Consider the following 23,644-nt stretch of genomic DNA (forward strand, 5'->3'; position numbering starts at 1 on the left):
TTTCAGAAAGTTGGCGGGAGAAGTCTACATATTCTTAGATAATGGTGCCATCATGTTTGAAACTACCAAGCAGGGGTGGATTGGCCATAGACCTTACAGGGAAATTTCCCGGTGGGCCGATGTCCAGGGGGCCAGCCAGTGGAAATTTGTGGGGATGTATTTTGTCTTGCTGGCGGTATTTTGTGACAGACTGTGGTGTTTGGCTCTGTTGGGGCGGTATAATGTGCCACAATATGGTATTGCTGGCCCTGCCTTCCATCAATTTGGACCCAACTACAAAATGAGGCCACTTTTCGTATTTTTTCCTAGTCCACCCCTGCTACCAAGGATCCCAATTACAGTCTGAATTCTACTGCAGAGCTGAATACACAATTCTGCTGGATGTTGTTGGAAACAGTTAGTAAGCCTGCCACACCACTTGTTGAGGTCCTTTAATGCCGAGAGGCAAGTAGTTCCTACAACAGGTGAATGCACAATGTCCGATGTAAAGACTGAGCACTAGGCAGACACTGAACAAGCAGGGAGTGTTAGGAGATTTCAGTTTTGAAGCCTGTAATATACGTATACGGTGACTCCACTAGTGAGTGCAGCTCTGGAGTATAATACAGGATGTAACTCAGGATCAGCACAGGATAAGTAATGCATGTACACTGTGACTGCACCAGCAGAATAGTGAGTGCAGCTCTGGAGTATAATACAGGATGTAACTCAGGATCAGTACAGGATAAGTAATGTATGTACACTGTGACTGCACCAGCAGAATAGTGAGTGCAGCTCTGGAGTATAATACAGGATGTAACTCAGGATCAGTACAGGATAAGTAATGTATGTACACAGTGACTCCACCAGCAGAACAGTGAGTGCAGCTCTAGAGTATAATACAGGATGTAACTCAGGATCAGTACAGGATAAGTAATGTACACAGTGACTGCACCAGCAGAATAGTGAGTGCAGCTCTGGAGTATAATACAGGATGTAACTCAGGATCAGCACAGGATAAGTAATGTAATGTACACAGTGACTGCACCAGCAGAATAGTGAGTGCAGCTCTGGAGTATAATACAGGATGTAACTCAGGATCAGTACAGGATAAGTAATGTACACAGTGACTGCACCAGCAGAATAGTGAGTGCAGCTCTGGAGTATAGTACAGGATGTAACTCAGGATCAGTACAGGATAAGTAATGTCATGTATGTACACAGTGACTGCACCAGCAGAATAGTGAGTGCAGCTCTGGAGTATAATACAGGATGTAACTCAGGATCAGTACAGGATAAGTAATGTATGTACACAGTGACTGCACCAGCAGAATAGTGAGTGCAGCTCTGGAGTATAATACAGGATGTAACTTCAACAATGCATTGCTGCTAATCCATTGGACAACGCTCAGTGTCATAGCAATAAAGTTGTACAAACAATGTAATTCCCCGGCATTCGGGTTGTCACCCGCCGCTGCTGAGAGAGTCTGAGAAAGCAATTTACTGGAGAGAAGAGTGTGATGAATAAACATTGCTGGAGCATGGCTCTTCCTCGGATACTGGTTAATGGAAGAGGCTTCCAGAAAATCATAAACTATCCAAATCCTCGCAGCACTTCCAGGACAGATCATCACATCCGTGTCTGGTAATGTACCATGATCTGGAGATAATAAGGGCATCCGAGGTGATTACAGGGCAGAGACGCACAGATCCTTTCTGTCAGATTTAACTAATTCCAAGGGCCGTGATAAACTGCGAAGACGCATCACCACGGCATGTCGAAAGTATAGGTCCTAAGACGTCCACCTCTTGGAGAATCGGGGGCCCACTCTTCCCATATTTGCACTGAGACTATGCATACCGATCCCTCCATCGCAGTCAGGCCCCGAAACACGACCATATGAATTTTGCAGTACGCGAATAAATACACTGTCTGTGCTGCATCTACACTTTTTGTGGACCTGTTCTAACCCTTTGCGGAATGGACATACGGACACAGAATATCCGCGTGCTTTCTGCATCCTTATGTCTATTCTGCAAGATAGAACATGTCTGCAAAACGCGGACCATGGACCCATTCAAGTCAGCGGGTCCACAATAAGTGCGGATGCAACACGGACGATATCTGTATTTTGTAGATCTGCAATTTGCAGACTGCAAAATACATGGGGTCATGTGCATGAGCCCTAACTCAATGTGGACCAAAAAACGGATACAGTCAGCATGGCAACCTCATCTACACCTTTCTGGAGTGCCACATAGTGGACAGGAGACCCCAATTCTGCCAATATATGGAGGTCTCAGAGATCGCCCCACACGTGCACCATTAAGGCTAACGCGTTTCAACTCCCATATTATGTGCTGCTTCTCTGACATGAGAAAACACGTCACCATGTCTATGACCAGATGGCGTCGCGGGCCACCTGTGGGCTTCAGGCCGCAGGTTGTGTGCCCCCGTTACAGGGCCCGTTACAGGGCGTTTTATAGATTACATATTGCATAGTCGCCCACTGTAGCAGGGAATCGAACATAGCCATGGCGGAAGTTTATGATAAATGCCCCCACACACTCAATGACATTGTCGCAATCGTCACAGTGACATTCCTAAAGCAGCAAAACACGAGACCCCAGGGTACAATTAACGGTAAACTGTTCGGAGATGGCAAAGCGGTGACATTTTCCATTCAATCGGAGAAGTCTCCTAATTGGCCATTAAAAACCTCTGCAGCTTTAAAGCTATAGGTTTGTTGTATAGCGGCGTATCCCCTTCCTTCTCCTAATCTTCTCAACTGAATGATGCCTAAGGGGACATTGCAGTAGCCATTCTTAAAGAGACATACATGGCGTCTGAGGGAAGAGGTGTTACTTGCAGGGTCTTGTAATAGGGCACCAGCCTGTAGGCAATTTGCAGTTCTGGCCCTTTAAAAGTCAATAAACTCTTGCAAGCTTTTAGGCACAGCAGTGGGCACCTAACCGTGGCGCTCCGGCCGATGTCAGACTACAACTACTGGGAGTGGAGTCACAATAGCTGGAGGTTACTAAGGACTGGGAATCGTTATTACAGTCCCATATGGACACTGTAGGAAGCGCCGATGATGGTCTCCCTTGCCTACAGGACCCCCTGTATATCTCTGATATAAAAGGAGAAAACCCCATCTGCCACAGGTTAACAGGGTATTCCGGTTGTTAGAAGTTTTTCCCTATCCTACTGCTGGGACCCCCACCAATCACGAGAACGTGGGCCCCGTCTCATCTGAAGTCTCCCTGAAACGAACCGAGAGGCCCATCGCACGGTCCATCTCCGGATTTCCCATATAAATGAATTGAGCGGCTGTACACAATGGCGACCAGCTGCTCTGCTCATTTTAGGCGGTACGGGGCCCCTGTTCTCGTGATCGGTGGGGGTCCCAGCAATCTAATAGTTATCTTCTATCCACAGGATAAGGGATAACTTCTAACAACCAGAATTCCCCTCTAAGTTATTCTGCAATACCAGACACAGCCCATGGACAAGAGCGGCGCCGTGTCTGAGAAAAAGTCGGTACGACCAAAAACAAATATCCGGATTTATTAACATTAAAGGGGTTTTGCATAAATCTGCCCCAATCTTGTATTTTTTAGGGCTAGGCCAGAGATGGAACTGAATTTTTTTTTTAAAGTTTTATTGTCCTCCACCTACCTTGCGCCAATTATAATCTTCCGATGTGGCCCCCTCCCTCATGCATCAGGACCCGGGCCTGGCAGCTACCTCTGCACCCCCCCCATAGCTATGGGTCAAACTCTCAGGCTGCAATCAAGATTTTCAGCTCCTCAAGACATTTTATTTTGTTCTGCTGGAGATAAATGACAATGTGATTTCATCCCCCCTCCTTCCTCGAGTCGCCTGTTATCTTGTCACCCTGCCAAGCGCCAGCTACAGTATGTCACAGACACATGAAGATTTAAAGCTGCGGGTCTGCAGGGTGGAGCGCCGTGCCATCAGTTGATAGGGACAAGACACGGCTCATGTAGTCACCCCAGTGCCCCCAATTCAGCGTCCGTTCTAGAAGTCTGTCTCGTCTCTGTTTGTGCCAAGGCATTTATCTCTGTAATGTGCACCGGCAGACTTCTGTCACTAGAGCCAGGTAGCCTTCATCACGCTGGAGTTGAGGCCAGATGTAGCAGTGCCCGACACGACAAGTCCACACTCAGGCGCAAGTGCTGCACAAGAGATGATAAATAGCAGTGCCCTGCAGACCTCATGTGGAAATGCAGTGCGGAACAGTGGGAGAAAGCTGGGAGGTACTGCAGCTGGGAAGAGCGAGTCAGATGAATACTGCATGGTAGTCAGCTAGCAAGTGGAGGTGAGGGGTGCTCGTTAATTGGTGCGCCACCTCAGGGCCAGCCAGCTTTAGGCTAGGTCTACACAACGACATTTGTCACACCATTTTTATAATGGGACACAAAAAATTCTAAATGGATTTTTCTGCGACTGTCGCGTCGCAGTGCGACACCATAGACTATCATTATAAAAATTGTTGCGCGACACATGTCACCGTGTAGACCTAGCCCTAATGCTTGTGTAAATTTTTGCATGTAGACTGTGTGCTCACAATGCACTGTGATGAAAGATACCACAACCTGAAGAGATGCCTTTGCAGAGTATGTATTCATGCGCTGCGAGCAGACAGATACAGCAATTTGTAGAGATACCGATGAGAGGAGAGAGAGATATTGTGACCTGAAGAGACACCAGCGCAGCGTGAGCAATGAGGAGCGTTGCCATGGCCTATTAAGCCGCTCAGTTATCGGCATTGCTGTGAAGCAGAGAAAGACTCAGACAAAAGAGTGCTGTAGCCCAGGAAGGTTAGGGAGAGTGAACATGCGAGACAATGGTGGCTATTTATCAAAGAGCACAACGCCGGAAACGTCCGTGCACCCGAATTTAGGTGTACGCAACATATTTACGCTGTCCTCGCCACTGGGGCCCATTGGACACGGCAAATTAACATGTAAACGTATTTCTATGATGAATAAAAAAGCTACTCCAGTCAGGCTCTGAAGTAGAGTCCAATCTAGGAATATGGACTAGTGGAGGATGTGCCCAATCCATGACAAGATGTGCACCCAGCCGTACATTAGGGGCATCGTCCAGGAGCGCAGCGTAAAAGTGCTTTCTTTTACCTTGCGCCATTGACAAAGGCTGCATTCACAGTTGCGTTAAGACTCCAGTAGCCTGAACTGACAGAATATCAGACTACCGGAGTTCACCATTTACGGACACGACCGCTTACCGCCGAATCTTCATTGACTATAATAGGATCCGGCTGGTTTTTGGGATAAATGCCAGGTTTGAGACAGACAAATACCATTGCATGCAGCAGTTTTTATCTGGCCGCCATTTATGCCGCAATAGCCTGCAGGAATAACAAACGTAACTGTGAACACAGTCTAAGGCGCCCTGCACACGAACGTGTGCACCCCGTGGTCGTGCTGCGGCCCGCAATGCAAGAACACAGTCCATGGGGCAGCCGCAGCGGATCGCGGACCCATTCACTTAAATGGATCCGCAATCCGGCCGTTCCGCAAAAAGATAGAACATATCCTATCTTTTTGCGGAACGTAAGTACGGGGCGAAACCCCACGTAAGCACTCCGTAGTGCTTCCGTAGGGTTCCCTTCCGCATCTCCGGATTTGCGAACCCATTCAAGTGAATGGGTCTGTGTCTGTGATGCGGAATGCCCACGGAACGGCACCCGTGTATTGCGGATCTGCAAATGCGGTCCGCAATACGGCAACAGGAAGCACACGTTAGTGTGCAGGGGGCCTAAGACTGTGTGGCCTCACTGAGAGACTGTAACCTTCTACTTAATACATGAGGACAAATAAAGGCAGCAGCAACCTGGACACACTGGGGCACCTTTACTAAGACCTGCTTTTTACACCTATGTGCTGCTGTTAGATTTGTCTCATTTATGACGAAGCTTTTGAAGGGGATTTGCGACTATTTTAAGCCTAAATGTGCCCCACTGTCCCCACAGCCGGCATGTATTGTTGTGAGGGAAATAATAATAGGAGAAAAATCTGAAACCGGGAGCAGGTTGCAGCCCTTAAAATTAGTGAAGGAATGAAGACTGAAACCTAATGCAACCTTTTCTTTAACTCAAGGTAGCCACTAATATAAAATACTGTATGCACAAATCATTTCTCCATGTCTATAGGCTTTAAGAATCTCCAAGGACCAAGCTGTCTTCACAAGTCTTCCAGAAGACAATGTGGGTCCTTGTACAGGAGCCTCCCCCAGCTCTACAACTACCACTTATCTTTCATCCTAGCACAACTACTGCACGGTGCTCCCATTGTGTGTGGATTAAAGAAGCACATCTCATCCCTCGGCAGAGGAAGAAGGGGAAATGTTTGTGCTTAAGACGCGCTCGCGTCATGTTCATCTCTGGAGAGAAGTCAAGGAGAAACTCCATAATAAGGGATATGGCTCTTCACTTAACATCTTGGATCCCTCTCCGGGTACGGTCACACGCTCAGGTTTTCTGATGCATTATTATTTTTTTTGCCAAGTTGTATCTGTCCTTAATATTTTCTCCCTTTTTAGGATCCACTCCCGATTTTGGCTTAAAAACACGTGGCAGCACTCTCACTCTTGATGCAATACGCTAGACAAGCGTTATTGTGCACTTGATAGTTTTGCATGGATAGGTCAAGGTTAACAATCCTGACTTCGGCCCTTTTAGGAGGCTAGGAGATGGACTTAGGTCCGCCCCTTGTTTAGTGAGTGTGTGTGTGCTAGCTTGCTGAAGAAGAGAGAGGAGCTACAAGTGCTCACTCCTCAGAAAAACAGGCCCGAGTCCTAGAGAATCACCGTCTCTGAGAATTTTACGGCTACATGGCGACACTGGTCGCGAGACAGCCGTTGCGGCCAGACTCGCAGAGTAGTGGTGATCCCATAGAAATGAATGGCATTGCCGCACCCGCCAAAAGAAGTCAAACACTGCTGGATTTCTTGAGACTGACGTGGCAATCCCATTAATTTCTATGGGATTACCGCTACTCTGCGAACCTGACCGCGCCCAGCGTCGCTGTATCCTTACTGACAAAAAGCAATTGCTACATCAAAGTGCTCCACAAAGAGAAGAGAGAGGGGATTAGAGGTCCAGAGTCTGGCAGGCCGTGCGCTGGAGTCAGTTAATAAGGTATTGTGCTCATTTAAGACTGCTGTAAAAGAGGACATGGCTAATACGCCCGTCCACATTATGACACTGTCTGGCCAGTCGTATCTTAATCCTGTATCCAAATTTGAATCCAAATTTTGCAAGAACCTTAGATTCTGCAGAGAGAGACAGAACGATAGAGGGAAGGAGTACCATCACCCCCATCATTGATACTATCTATAAATTGCTAGTGGGGAATATTTACGCTGTGGCCTGGAACTTTGCTTTGATACCATTGGCTGTACTACAACTCCCATTTTGCAGAAGTGCCGAGGCCTTCTCACAGCTCAGCCTAGGTCATGTGACGTCCCATTCATCGGTTACGTGGCCTAGGTGCAGCTCATTGAAGTGAATAGGGGTGAGCTGCGATACCAAGCACGGCCACTATACAATGGATGGCGCTGTGCTTGGTGAGCTGAGTGAAAGCCGCGGCGGACGCGGTGGGTGCCCGTGCATTGCGGACCACAGCATGTTCGTGTGCATGAGACCCTAGGCCACTTTCACACAAGCGATACGGATTCAGGGTCTGTTCAGGAAAAAACTGATGGTTTAGCACGCAGGTTCAGTCATTTGTGTCTGCGATTGTGGTCAGGGTTTCATTTTTTTTTCCGCGCGAGTGCAATCAGTTTTTGATGCGTTTTTCACGCAGGTGGAAAAAAAAAACCTGAAGAATAACAATCTACGTCTCCTAGCAACTATTGGTGAAAAACGCATTGCAATCCGTTTTTCACTGAAGCCCGATTCACTTCTATGGAACCAGAGCTGCATGAAAAACGCTTAATATAGAACATTCAGTGATTTTTCCCGAACGCAGAAATGATGTGTGAAAAACTACGTTTATGTGCACAGACCCATTGAAATGTTTGCGTCAAAGAGGATTTAGGGTACTTTCACACTTGCGTTTTTCTTTTCCAGCACTGAGTTCCGTCCTAGGGGCTCTATACCGGAAAAGAACTGATCAGGCATATCCCCATGCATTCTGAATGGAGAGCAATCTGTTCAGTTTGCATCAGGACGTCTTCAGTTCAGTCATTTTGACTGATCAGGCAAAAGAGAAAACCGCAGCATGCTACGGTTTTATCTCCGGCGAAAAAAACTGAAGACTTGCCGGCATTTTTTCCCATAGGAATGTATTCGTGCCGGATCCGGCCTTCCGGCCTGGGCATGCACAGACCAAAAAAAAAAAAAAAAAAAAGGTGAAAAAAAGTAAATGCCGGATCCGTTTTGCCAGATGACACTGGAAGGACGGATCCAGCATTTCAATGCATTTTTAAGACTGATCAGTCTTACTAATGCCATCAGTTGGCGTACGTTTTGCCTGATCCGGCAGGCAGTTCCGGCGACGGAACTGCCTGCCGGATCTCACTGACGCAAGTGTGTAAGTAGCCTTAGGCTCCATGCACATGACCGTATCCGTTTTGCAGTCTGCAAATCACGGATCCGCAAAATACGGATGTGGTCCATGTGTCGTCCGCATTTTATTTGCCGACCTTTGACTTCGGCAGTTCTGTGGTCTGCCTTTTGTAGACATATTATATAATCTTTTTGAATGGACACACGGATGCAGAAAGCAAACAGATGATCCGTGGGCTTTTTCCATCTGTACGTCTGTTCTGCAAAAATGCATGTCCACGGATCCATTGAAGTCAATGGGGGAGATTTATCAAAACTTGTCTTCGTTGCCCACAGCAACCAGATTCTACCTTTAATATTGCAAAGGAGCTCTGAAAAATGAAAGGTGGAGTCCGATTGGCTGCTATGGCAGTTTTGATCAATCTACCCCAATAGGTCCACAAAAATGCGGATGCAGCATGGACGGTATATGCAGAATACGTATGGTTGTGTGCATGGGGCCTTAGATGTATCTTTCTATCCAGTGCACGATCGATATCTGTGCCCCTTTAAGTGGGACCCGTCATGCACTTCCCCTGCCTCACGGTAAATGGACGCTTAGACCTCCAGAAATTATTCTGCTCATAATGCGTCAATTATCTTAATGGCGGTAATTGCAGTGATTGAGAGCGGAGAGTCCCAGCTGCCGGGTTCAAGTTGCAGATGACATGGGCACTCCTAGGAAATCTGGAGAACGTCTCATTGTATTAAGCCTCTATAGATCAAACCGAAGGAAATATAAAGTGCAACCCTACGTTAGCTAAAGAAATACTGCTCTTGGTCATGCTTTACACTGCAGCGCAGCCTTCTTAAGTTTCCAATACAAGGACAGAACGATTAAAAGGCAACTAAACCACCAGTGAGAAAACGAGCCAGACCAAGCCATTGGGACCTCCGCCAAGGTGTGGTGTCCGTATCCGTTGCGGGCACCCCCTCCCCCATACACTGTAATTAACTGCAGCATTTTAGTCACTGGCGCTCGGGAAGTCTCCGGTTGCTGCGGTACAATATTTGCATCTGATCTGAACGTTTTTCATGTTAGATTTGCATGCTGTCCATTCCTTTGTGGCAGTTTCTTCATGACGTGAAGACTTTTCAAACAGAATACGTGATAAAGCGGCAGGGATGCAAAAAGGCGCGGGGACATGCGAAACACAGGAGGGGCTCAGCGTTACGTGCAGGGGTTCAAAGGGAAGAGTCGCTATCTGAACCTAAAGGCTGTATTACACCTGCTGATATTTCAGACGATAATCACGAACGCTCGTTAGCGACCATGTTTCAGTCAAATGCTGGAACCATTCATTTCAATGGGGCCGGAAAAAAAAAAACGGAAATGCATTCCGCATGTCCACAAGTCCGTTCCGCAAAAAAAATAGAACATGTCCTATTCTTGTTCATTTTGTTACAATTGATCTGCAAAAAAAAAAAAACTGATGTAACACAGATGTCATCCGTTTTTTTTTGCGGACCGCAAAATACATACGGTCGTGTGCATGAGCCCTTAAGAAAACATAATAACGGTATATTGACGCTGGTATACAGTATAATACCGCATCCAAACCACATTCAATGCAAGTTGCAGTTTTTTCAGGTGAAACATTTAACACAGTCACCTGTAAAAAATAATGCAGCTGCACTGAAAGACTCATGGACATGAAAAGGCCTCATGCACATGTCCGTGTCCGTATTGCGGTCTGCAAATCATGGATTCGCAAAACACAGACACCTTCCGTGTGCAAGCTGCATTTTACTCGCTCCCATCCATAGAAATGACTATTCTGGTCTGCAATACGGCCAAGAATTGGACATGTTCTGTAATCAACGGAACGTCATCTGTGCGCGGTCCGTTTTTTTGTGGACTCGTAGAAATGAACAGATCCATGTAAAAGTTGCAAAAACCATGGATCAGACACAGATAAAACATATGGCCTGAACCACATCTCATCAGCTACATGAATATACCCTAGAAGAGCGACTCTGCCTGCACTCACCAGTATGGCCCGTGTGACAAATGACCGGTCTTGGCTGCTGGCGGCTGTGACATCCAGATGGTGGGGAACATGGTGCAGCCGGGCCTGCGCAGTCTGCTCTGGGTCTGTGCACGGGGGAGGGAGGACTGTCCCACCTGACAGCTGCACTTCCAGTAATTTGGAAAGAGTTCTACTCCACCTGCGACAGCTAATCACTGACATGGTCCAGGCTCCGACCACTCACTTCTATGGCTGGGGGGGGGGAATTCACTTTTTTTGCCGCGACTTTCAAAAGTGACTTGCAGCGTAATTGCAGGTGACGCACATGATTAAAGGGCATCTGTCAGCAGTTTTGTACCTAGGACACTGGCTCACCTGTTACATGTGCGCTCGGCAGCTGAAGACATCCGTGTTGGTCACATGTTCATATGTGCTGAGAAAGATTATGTTTTAATATATGCAAATGAGCCTCTAGGAGCAATGGGGGCGTTACCGTTACGCCAGAAAGATAATGTTTTAATATATGCAAATGAGCCTCTAGGAGCAACGGGGGCGTTACCGTTACACCTAGAGGCTCTGCTCTCTCTGCAACTGCCTCTGCACTTTGAGTGACAGGGCAAGCCTGATGATGTTTTTACTGAGTGCAGAGAGAGCTGAGCCTCAAAGAGTAATGGTAACGCCCCCGTTGCTCCTAGAGGCTCATTTGCATATAGTAAAACATTGTTTTTCTCAGCAATGCGCGCACATATGAACATGGGGCCAACACAGATGCCTTCACATGTAACAGGTCCGCCAGTGTCATAGGTACAAAACTGCTGACAGATGCTCTTTTTAAGTGCAATCTGCAGTTCCTCTGCAGACAACTAGAGGGTCGTATTAAAGACCATCTGGCAGGCCCACAGCCATATAACACATCCCTGGTTAGCATGATCAATACGGTACTAACCTATGGGGCGGGTATAGAACCATGTACATGTTATTTGCCTTCTTCTTCCTACAGAATCCACAATCCGCTCAGATTGTTCCCTCCGGACAACCACTCACCCTTTCTGCTCACACAAGGTGCTGCCATGAGCCCCCCAGAATAGCCCCCTATGTAATTTCATTCACCGCCTTGCATTCTGCTAAGCTTTCTCTAGGAAAAGATTCCTAGATACCAAAAATGGACGTGATGAAAGCGGGGCAAATTCTGAAATAAGATTTTCAATTGCAGCAGCGCCACCAGGTGGTGACCATAGGTATGTAAAAAATCATAGCATTTTCAAAAGTCAGCAATTTTTTATATTTTTTATGAAGAACCTATATCTGCCAATGATGCAAGAAATATAGATGCAGCCAATGGGGGTCATTTACAAAGACCGGCTTCTTACTCCATTCTTTGTTTCCCCTTTGCTCTGGTGGAGGATGCGCTCATGTTAGGTCATCGATATCAGAGCAGTGGGGGTCTGACTCCTGGCACCCCTGATGATGAGCTGTTTGAAGGGGCTGCAGCGCTGCAGCCTATTCAGAGTTCATCAAGCACAGCGCCATACATTGTATAGTGGCTGTGCTTGGTATTGCAGTTCTGTGCTGCACAAAGGCAAAGTGACCATTGGACGTCATGTCACTGGCTGAGGAAGCGGCTGCAGCGCTCACCCGAGCTCTGCGGCCCCTTTCCAACAGCTGACCCACGACCAATGTGATACTGATGACCTGTCCTGAGGTCATTAATACTGAATTCCCAGACAACCCATGTAATTAGGCCGTAGAACAACTACAAAGATCATTTCTTGCTCTGGAGGACCAGGTGCGTCCGTACATTCAAGGACAAACCGTTGATTATAATGGGTACTGTGCAATGCCTTATTTCTCCTGCGGAGGCGCTGCAGGAAACCTGAACACCTGCTCCCAGGGGACACCGCAGACTGTAGCTGACTGCTGAGGGTCCCTGAACTATGACTGTGGTCAGCTTATGGGAACTCTTCTAACCAAAAAGGTGGAGATCCCCTTTAAATTGCCAGTACATCCTAGTAGTCGTCTTATAAAGGGAAACGCTGTAGATCAGCCTCATGAATACACAGTAGAAGGGACGGCTGAGGGGTCTAGCTGAGGGAGCCGAGCATCTATAAGGTGGCAGAAAATGGGAAATGACTCCATCCATATCAATGTGACACGAACCAGCTGCCGCCGGGACCGCCGAAAACCACCAAGGTGGAATGTAAACATCGCTCGATGGGAATTAACTCGGACTGACGTTGTTTACCCATGGGAAAAACGCTGCTACATGGCTTCAAGGGGGAACGTTAGATTATTAACCCCTCGAAGGGCCAGCTTAGAAGATAAAAGTACTAAACACAGCCTAGCCTCCCCTACACCATTTTTAGGGAATATTCCATGTCTGTTCTATATGATGGAGGTATTGTCGAATGTATAGGTTGTGAATAGGTTACCCCAATGTATATAGTGCCTTGAAAAAGTATTCATACCCCTTTTTTTTTACGTTACACCCACCCCAAAAAATTTTGGCGGACCCATTTATTTCAATGGGACCAGAAAAGATGCAAAGATGCTTTGATCTAAACCATACCCTTATAGCTCTGGCTGGATGTTAAGGGTTCATTGTCCTGCTGGAAGGTGAACCTCCGTCCCAGTCTCAAGTCTTTTGCAGCCTCTACCAGGTTTTCCTCCAGGATTGCCCCATGTTTAGCTCCATCACTCTGACCAGCTTCCCTGTCCCTGCTAAAGAAAAGCATCCCCACAGCGTGATGCTGCCACCACCTTGTGTCACTGTGGGGCGGGTGTGTTCAGGGTGATGTGCAGTGTTAGTTTTTCACTACACACAGCATGTATGGTGGAAAACTAAGATCCTCCAGAGTGACCATGGGTCTCTTGACTGCTTCTCTAATTAGTGCTCTCCTGTCAGTTTAGGTGGACGGCCATATCTTGGTAGGTTTGCAATTGTGCCATAATTCTTCCATTTTTGGATGATGGATTGAACAATGCTCCGTGAGATATTCAGAGTTTGGGATATTTTTTTTATAACCTAACCCTGATTTACACTTCTCCACAACTTTATCCCTGACCTGTCTGGTGTGTTCCTTGGTTTTCATGATGCTGTTTGATCACTAATGTTCTCTCTTCACAGAAAAGCTTTAGTTATACTGAGAATACATCACACACAGGTGGACTCAATTTACCAGACTCAATTTAGATGACTAAGGCAATTGGTCACACAGGATTTTATTTAGGGGTATCAGAGTACAGGGGGCCTCTGTCAGGTGAATGAGGGCCTGTGACTACAGTCAAAATATTCCGAATGCAGTGTGAACACAGCCTTTCTATTTCTCATAATTCTGCAATCCCCGGTGGGCTGGGATAGTGATGGGGCTAATGGTAAATTGCCTGGTGGTCTAGGAGAAAGATGGTGTTAAAAGGGACATATCCCCTTCTTCCCCCACTAAGTCCCTCTGACATGAGCATCAGAGCATTTCATGCTCTAATGCTCTTCCTTGCCCTGCGCTATATTACTCTGGGCAAGGGCTTTTTTTTTTACATTTTTAGACTGCTAGGTGGAGGCTTCCGCCTAGCAGTGTTCCCAGTGACGTCAGCGTCTCTGATGAGTGGGCTTTAGTACTGCCCAAGCTGTTTTACACACTAGGGCAGTCCTAAAGCCTGCCCATAAGAGGCCGTGACGTCACCAGGCTCACTGCCAGGCGGAAGCCTCCGCCTATCTTACCCATGGAGAGCACAGTACGCCGCCGGATCTCTAGAAAAAGTGTAAAATGCTCTGATGCTCATGTCAGAGGGGCTGAGAGGGGTCAAGGGACCACTGGGAAAATTGTACCCCTGAACCCCTAAAAATAATAAATAGCACGTCCAAATTAGTCATCCAGTGGTAAATTTGGTGCTGACATCCATCTTTGGTGTCGATTTATTATCTTGAATTTTATTTCAAGCTTCATGTTTTCTTCTCTGGTAACATCCAAAGCAGAATTTTGCAGGCGTACTGTTACCAGAGACCAGTTTGGTGCTGGAATGAGTTTGTCTACATTTAAAATCCCCCAAATCAGGACCTTCAGGCTCCACCCCATGGAATGTCCCCGAAAAACTGACACTTTTGGGGCAGATTTGCATAAACCTCACCCGCTCACGTTTCGGCTTGCAGCTTTTTACCACCAAAATGAGGCGTGTTGGCCTGTGTGCAGTTATACAATTCGGGCTAAGCTGTCTGACAAAAAGGTGGCGCTAAACTGCTGTCTGTTTCTGAGGGTGACTGGCACATTTTTGAAAGCAGCTTTGGTTGTAAACAGAGAAGAAAACATGAAATAACTGCAAATGACTACATTTTTTGTGCTAATGGTGAACTGGTAAGGAGATAAATGAAATGACAGACCTACAGGACAGGGAAGTCAAAATGGACGTAGTCTGAGAGCCAAGCGTAAAAAAAAGGTGTTTCCATGGTAACTGTAGAAAATGGCTACTAGGGAAACAATTATGTTTTTACATTAAAAGGCACGATAGGGCTTACAAGGCGTCATAGCTAATGAGGTTAACGAGGAAAGAGGACTGGACGAGCTCAGGTTGCCTTATCTAGTAGTTTAAAGAGCCCCCACCACCATTTTCCCAAAGAAATAGGGTCTAGGGGTAGGTTCACACAGCAGTTTTCTGTCATGGGTTTAAGCGCGGATTCAGTGCCAAAAACACACTGAAAATGCGCTGAAACCCGCTCATTGTGTTCGAGTTCATGCGGCCGAAAACCGCGTAAAGAATGTACACGTCCCATTAGTAAATGGTAGCTGAAGTCTTTTTTTTTTGCATTTTTAGCTTTTTTTTCATGGCATTTCTTTGTTAAGTTTCCATTTTTTTATTTTTATTATTTATACTTAAAAATCTATAGCAAATCCTTTTCATGCTCTTGTGCTTCTTCTCCTTCTTGTCAACACGCAGTCTGCTCTGGGGAGTTGTTTCAGGCAGTTTTCTCTAAGGGCTCATTCAGACGACCGTATGTGTTTTGCAGTCTGCAAATTGTGGATCGTCAAAAACACGGATACCAGCCGTGTGCGTTCCGCACAATGCAACTGCGGACAAGAATAGGACATGCTCACGCGACGGGACTACGGATGAAATGAATGGGTCCACACCCGTTCCACAAACTTGAGGAACGGATGCGGACCCGTACATACGGCTGTCTGAATGAGCCCTAAGGTCTCATGCACACGACCGTATTTTTGGTCCGTGTCTGAGCTGCATTTTTTGTGGATCACACACGGGCCCATTCATTTCTATGGGTCCACAAAATACACGGACATCACACCGATGTCATCCGTGCTGGGCCACAAATTATAGGACCTCTCCTATTCTTGTCCGTTTTGCAGACATGAATAAGCTTCTTTACAATGAGTCCTGCGGGATGCACATAGACTGCATTCGTATTTAATGGAACCACAATTTTCGGACCGCAAAACGGATGCGGTAGTGTGCAGGAGGTCTTAGACCTGAAAAAATAAAAACTGTATAAAATGTAACAATTAAGAAAACCCTTAAAAAAGCTACAAAAAAAGATAAAAATACACACAAATCAAATGTGTGAGGGAAGCCTTAGGCCTCTTTCACACAACCATTTTTTTTTCCGTTTATGGGCCGTTTTTTGCGTTCCGTATATGGTAACATTCATTTCAATGGTTCCGCAAAAAAAACTGAATGTACTCCGTATGCATTCCGTTTCCATATTTCTGTTTTTTTGTTCCGTTGAAAGATAGAACATGTCCTATTATTGCCCGCAAATCACGTTCCGTGGCTCCATTCAAGTCAATGGGTCCGCAAAAAAAATGGAACACATGCAGAAATGCCTCCGTATGTCTTCTGTATCCGTTCCGTTTTTGCGGAACCATCTATTGTAAATGTTATGCCCAGCCCAATTTTTTCTATGTAATTACTGTATACTGTATATGCCATACGGAAACACAACGGAAACGAAAAACAGGACAAAGGATCCGGAAAAACGGACCGCAAACACTGAAAAAGCCATACCGTCGTGTGAAAGAGGCCTTAAAGGGATATTCCAATTTCACCCAATAAATGAAAAATTCTACAATATTTCTCTGTAACCACAGAGTATTTCAAGAACTCTGCTTGCTGTCATTCACGAGAAATCGTCCTGAGCCTTAGGGCTCATTCACAAGACCGTGGTTTGGTTCCGCATCTGAGCCGCATTTTTTGCGGCTCGGGTGCGGACCCATTCGCTTTAGGCCTCATGCACACGACCGTTGTGTGCATCCGTGGCCGTTGTGCCGTTTTCCATTTTTTTTCGCGGACCCATTGACTTTCAATGGGTCCGTGGAAAAATCGGAAAATGCACCGTTTTGCAGCCGAGGCCGTGATCCGTGTATCCTGTCCGTCAAAAAAATATGACCTGTCCTATTTTTTTGACGGACAACGGTTCACGGACCCATTCAAGTCAATGGGTCCGTGAAAGAACACGGATGCACACAAGATTGGCATCCGTGTCCGTGATCCGTGGCCGTAGGTTGCTTTCATACAGACGGATCCGAAGATCCGTCTGCATAAAAGCTTTTTCTGATCTAAGTTTTCACTTCGTGAAAACTCATTTCCGACAGTATATTCTAACACAGAAGCGTTCCCATGGTGATGGGGACGCTTCTAGTTAGAATACCCTGCAAACTTTGTACAAGACTGCCCCCTGCTGCCTGGCAGCACCCGATCTCTTACAGGGGGATATGATAGCACAATTAACCCCTTCAGGTGCGGCACCTAAAGGGGTTAATTGTACTATCATATTCCCCTGTAAGAGATCAGGGCTGCCAGGCAGCAGGGGGCAGACCCCCCCCCCTCCCCAGTTTGAATATCGTTGGTGGCACAGTGTGCCCCCACCATCGCCCCCCCTCCCTCTCTCTATTGTATTAAATCGTTGGTGGCACAGTGTGCCCCCACCATCGCCCCCCCCTCCCTCCCTCTATTGTATTAAATCGTTGGTGGCACAGTGTGCCAACCACCATCGCCCCCCCCCCTCCCTCTATAGCAGTAACATTGGTGGCAGTGTGCGGTCTCCCATTCCCCCCCCCCCCCCATCATTGGTGGCAGCGGAGTTCCGATCGGAGTCCCAGTTTAATCGCTGGGGCTCCGATCGGTAACCATGGCAACCAGGAAGCTACTGCAGCCCTGGTTGCCATGGTTACTTAGCAATAGTACAACAGTAGAAGATTCATACTTACCTGCTTGCTGCTGCGATGTCTGTGAACGGCCGGGAGCTCCTCCTACTGGTAAGTGACAGTTCTTTAGCAATGCGCCGCACAGACCTTTCACTTGCCAGTAGGAGGAGCTCCCGGCCGGACACAGACATCGCAGCAGCAAGCAGGTAAGTATGAATCTTCTACTGTTGTACTATTGCTAAGTAACCATGGCAACCAGGGCTGCAGTAGCGTCCTGGTTGCCATGGTAACCGATCGGAGCCCCAGCGATTAAACTGGGACTCCGATCGGAACTCCGCTGCCACCAATGATGGGGGGGGGGGGGAATGGGAGACCGCACACTGCCACCAATGTTACTGCTATAGAGGGAGGGGGGGGGGGCGATGGTGGTTGGCACACTGTGCCACCAACGATTTATTACAATAGAGGGAGGGAGGGGGGGCGATGGTGGGTGCACACTGTGCCACCAACGATATTCAAACTGGGGAGGGGGGGGGCTGCCCCCTGCTGCCTGGCAGCCCTGATCTCTTACAGGGGAATATGATAGTACAATTAACCCCTTTAGGTGCCGCACCTGAAGGGGTTAATTGTGCTATCATATCCCCCTGTAAGAGATCGGGTGCTGCCAGGCAGCAGGGGGCAGTCTTGTACAAAATCTGTAGTGTATTCTAACCTGAAGCGTCCCCATCACCATGGGAACGCCTCTGTGTTAGAATATACTGTCGGATCTGAGGTTCACGAAGTAGCTCATATCCGACAGTATATTCTAACATAGAGGCGTTCCCATGGTGATGGGGACGCTTCAAGTTAAAATATACCATCGGATTGGAGAAAACTCCAATCCGATGGTATAAAAGAACTCCAGACTTTACATTGAAAGTCAATCGGGACGGATCCGTTTGAAATGGCACCATATTGTGTCAACATCAAACGGATCCGTCCCCATTGACTTGCATTGTAATTCAGGACGGATCCGTTTGGCTCCGCACGGCCAGGCGGACACCAAAACGACTTTTTTTTCATGTCCGTGGATCCTCCAAAAATCAAGGAAGACCCACGGACGAAAAAACGGTCACGGATCACGGACCCACGGACCCCGTTTTTGCGGACCGTGAAAAAAAACTGTCGTGTGCATGAGGCCTTAGGCCTGCGGTTCCATTCAAGTGAATGTAATACCAAGCACAGCCACTCTACAATGGACAGGGCATGAGCTGCGATGCGGCCTACCATCGAAAACAATGGGAGGTTTCAGAGCAGATTTGGCCTGGTTTTCGCCACAGTATCCGCGATGAAACCCATGTCCAAAATAATCCGTCTGGACATACCCCATATACTGTAACGAGCCGTGCACCAGTGCTTCCATCACATGACCAGGACTCAGTAAAGATTCCTAGTGAATGACAGCAAGCAGAGATCTTGAAAAATGATGTGGAATAGCTACAAAAATGTATATTGAAAAATTGTAGAAGTTTATTTATTCATTTATTTGCTGAAACTGGAATGGCCCTTTAAGGCTTCCATCATAGATTTTTAGTAGTAAAAAACTGCATGCATTTTTATCTTTTTTTCTAATTTTTGGTAGCTTTTTTAAGGGTGGGCTGTACTTAGTATTGCAGCCCAGGCCCATTCACTTTAATGGGGCTGAGCTGCTCCTAGGCTACGTGATCGGTGAACGTGATGTCACTGGCCGCGGCGCTACAGCTGATCAGCGGGGGGCCCTGGTGTCGGGACCGATCACATACTGATGACCTATCCACAGGATGGGCCATCAGAATTAAAATCTCGGAAAAAACATTCAATTGCAAAGGAGGATAGCTCATCAGTATAAGGCTAGGTCTACATGCGATAGAAGATGGATTTTTCTGCGACTGTCAAATCGCAGTCGCAGCATGTCGTATTGCGACACTATAGACCAGGCATGGCCAACCTGTGGCTCTCCAGCTGTTGTAAAACTACAACTCCCAGCATGCCCTGCTGTAGGCTGATAGCTGTAGGCAGTCTGAGCATGGTGGGAGTTGTAGTTTTGCAACAGCTGGAGAGCCTCAGGTTGGCCATCCCTGCCATAGACTATCATTATAAAAATTGTCGCGCGACAAATGCTGTAGTGTAAACCTAGCCTAACACTTAGAAAAACCCTATAATATGGTTTGACTTTAGGCTGGAAAATCCATAAGTATTTGTGCAAAATATGTAACAAAGGGCGCAAACAATTTAGTAAATTTGTTGCAAAAAAACGGTCTCCAAAAAAAAGACCAAAAAGTTGCATCTCAATTTATTATCCCCTTATACTAAACAGTCTAAGGGCTCATGCACACAAAAGTATTTTTTGTCCAGGTCCATTCCGGGTTTTTTTGTGGCCAGTATGCGGAAACATTAATTTCAATGGGGCTGCAAAAAAAATAAGGAAAGGACTCTGTGTGCATTCCGCATCCGTATGTCCGCAATTCCGTTCCACAAAAAAAAGGAGAACATCTCCTCTTCTTGTCTGTTTTGCGGACAAGGACAGGGATTGTTACAATGGATCCGACTAAAATACGGATGTAACACGTACGTCAGTCGGATGTCATCCGTTTTTCTTGAGGATCCGTGTTTTGCGGCCTGCAAAATACATACGGTCGTGTGCGTGAGCCCGAAAGATGCACCAAATCTGACATCAGGCATCAGTCACTGTGATAAATCTGGCGCTTCTCTGCAGATTGGAGCAAAGACCACATCATAGTACGACTATGAGAAGTAAAAACCACCGCCATATACAGTATAGGATATATATATATATATAGCACATTGTAGCAGCAGATGACATATTTTTGGAGACATACCTGGATTTTTTTCCAGTTCTAGATCCATAGGAACAAGACTTTGCACTTTTCATTGCAGGTTGCGGGAGGGTCTAAGACATCTTCCCGGGTCCTTGTACTGTACACGCACATCCCCCCCCCACCGGAGCTGTACCGTGCCATCTATTCTGACTCTTACAATGACGACATTACTACCGCCCCAAAGACTACTCAGCCTGACATATGCCAACCTCAGTCCATGTCTGTTTCATATAAGTAGGAGAGCGACCAGTGCTGCTGTAATCTCTCAATAATCCCAGTGATAACTGGGAGATTGGTGCAAATAAAAAATAAGCTCTCTCGTGTCACAGAGACGGAAGGAATGCACGAAGCAGATTCTCACGGGAAGAAACTTGGAGAAACAATCCTAGGCTGCAGAAGATGTATGCACAAGAGCAGTCAGACAATACTACCACTGTTCACATCTATACTCTTATACATCAGAGCAGTATTATAGTAGCTATATTCTTGTACATAGGAGCAGTATTATAGTAGTTATATTCCTGTACATAGGAGCAGTATTATAGCAGTTATATTCCTGTACATAGGAGCAGTATTATAGTAGTTATATTCCTGTACATAGGAGCAGTATTATAGTAGTTATATTCCTGTACATAGGAGCAGTATTATAGTAGTTATATTCTTGTACATAGGAGCAGTATTATAGTAGTTATATTCTTGTACATAGGAGCAGTATTATAGTAGTTATATTCCTGTACATAGGAGCAGTATTATAGTAGTTATATTCTTGTACATAGGAGCAGTATTATAGTAGTTATATTCTTGTACATAGGGGCAGTATTATAGTAGTTATATTCTTGTACATAGGAGCAGTATTATAGTAGTTATATTCTTGTACATAGGAGCAGTATTATAGTAGTTATATTCCTGTACATAGGAGACAGTATTATAGTAGTTATATTCTTGTACATAGGAGCAGTATTATAGTAGTTATATTCTTGTACATAGGAGCAGTATTATAGTAGTTATATTCTTGTACATAGGAGACAGTATTATAGTAGTTATATTCTTGTACATAGGAGACAGTATTATAGTAGTTATATTCTTGTACATAGGAGCAGTATTATAGTAGTTATATTCTTGTACATAGGAGACAGTATTATAGTAGTTATATTCTTGTACATAGGAGACAGTATTATAGTAGTTATATTCTTGTACATAGGAGCAGTATTATAGTAGTTATATTCTTGTACATAGGAGCAGTATTATAGTAGTTATATTCTTGTACATAGGAGCAGTATTATAGTAGTTATATTCTTGTACATAGGAGCAGTATTATAGTAGTTATATTCTTGTACATAGGAGACAGTATTATAGTAGTTATATTCTTGTACATAGGAGCAGTATTATAGTAGTTATATTCTTGTACATAGGAGCAGTATTATAGTAGTTATATTCTTGTACATAGGAGCAGTATTATAGTAGTTATATTCTTGTACATAGGAGCAGTATCATAGTAGTTATATTCTTGTACATAGGAGCAGTAATATAGTAGTTATATTCTTGTACATAGGAGCAGTATTATAGTAGTTATATTCTTGTACATAGGAGGAAGTATTATAGTAGTTATATTCTTGTACATAGGAGGAAGTATTATAGTAGTTATATTCTTGTACATAGGAGGCAGTATTATAGTAGTTATATTCTTGTACATAGGAGGCAGTATTATAGTAGTTATATTCTTGTACATAGGAGCAGTATTATAGTAGTTATATTCTTGTGCATAGGAGCAGTATTATAGTAGTTATATTCTTGTACATAGGGGCAGTATTATAGTAGTTATATTCTTGTACATAGGAACAGTATTATAGTAGTTATAATCTTGTACATAGGAGGCAGTATTATAGTAGATATATCCTTGTACATAGGAGGCAGTATTATAGTAGTTATATTCTTGTACATAGGGGCAGTATTATAGTAGTTATATTCTTGTACATAGGAGCAGTATTATAGTAGTTATATTCTTGTACATAGGGGCAGTATTATAGTAGTTATATTCTTGTACATAGGAGCAGTATTATAGCAGTTATATTCTTGTACATAGGAGCAGTATTATAGTAGTTATATTCTTGTACATAGGAGCAGTATTATAGTAGTTATATTCTTGTACATAGGAGACAGTATTATAGTAGTTATATTCTTGTACATAGGAGCAGTATTATAGTAGTTATATTCTTGTACATAGGAGCAGTATTATAGTAGTTATATTCTTGTACATAGGAGCAGTATTATAGTAGTTATATTCTTGTACATAGGAGCAGTATCATAGTAGTTATATTCTTGTACATAGGAGGCAGTATTATAGTAGTTATATTCTTGTACATAGGAGCAGTAATATAGTAGTTATATTCTTGTACATAGGAGCAGTATTATAGTAGTTATATTCTTGTACATAGGAGGCAGTATTATAGTAGTTATATTCTTGTACATAGGAGCAGTATTATAGTAGTTATATTCTTGTACATAGGAGCAGTATTATAGTAGTTATATTCTTGTACATAGGAGCAGTATTATAGTAGTTATATTCTTGTACATAGGAGGAAGTATTATAGTAGTTATATTCTTGTACATAGGAGGAAGTATTATAGTAGTTATATTCTTGTACATAGGAGGCAGTATTATAGTAGTTATATTCTTGTACATAGGAGGCAGTATTATAGTAGTTATATTCTTGTACATAGGAGCAGTATTATAGTAGTTATATTCTTGTGCATAGGAGCAGTATTATAGTAGTTATATTCTTGTACATAGAAGGCAGTATTATAGTAGTTATATTCTTGTACATAGGAGGCAGTATTATAGTAGTTATATTCTTGTACACAGGAGCAGTATTATAATAGTTATATTCTTGTACATAGGAGGCAGTATTATAGTAGTTATATTCTTGTACATATTAGCAGTATTATAGTAGTTATATTCTTGTACATAGGAACAGTATTATAGTAGTTGTATTCTTGTACATAGGAGCAGTATTATAGTAGTTATATTCTTGTACATAGGAACAGTATTATAGTAGTTATAATCTTGTACATAGGAGGCAGTATTATAGTAGA

Source organism: Bufo gargarizans, chromosome 9 (assembly GCF_014858855.1).
Source record: "Bufo gargarizans isolate SCDJY-AF-19 chromosome 9, ASM1485885v1, whole genome shotgun sequence".
In the NCBI taxonomy this organism is placed as follows: Eukaryota; Metazoa; Chordata; class Amphibia; order Anura; family Bufonidae; genus Bufo; species Bufo gargarizans.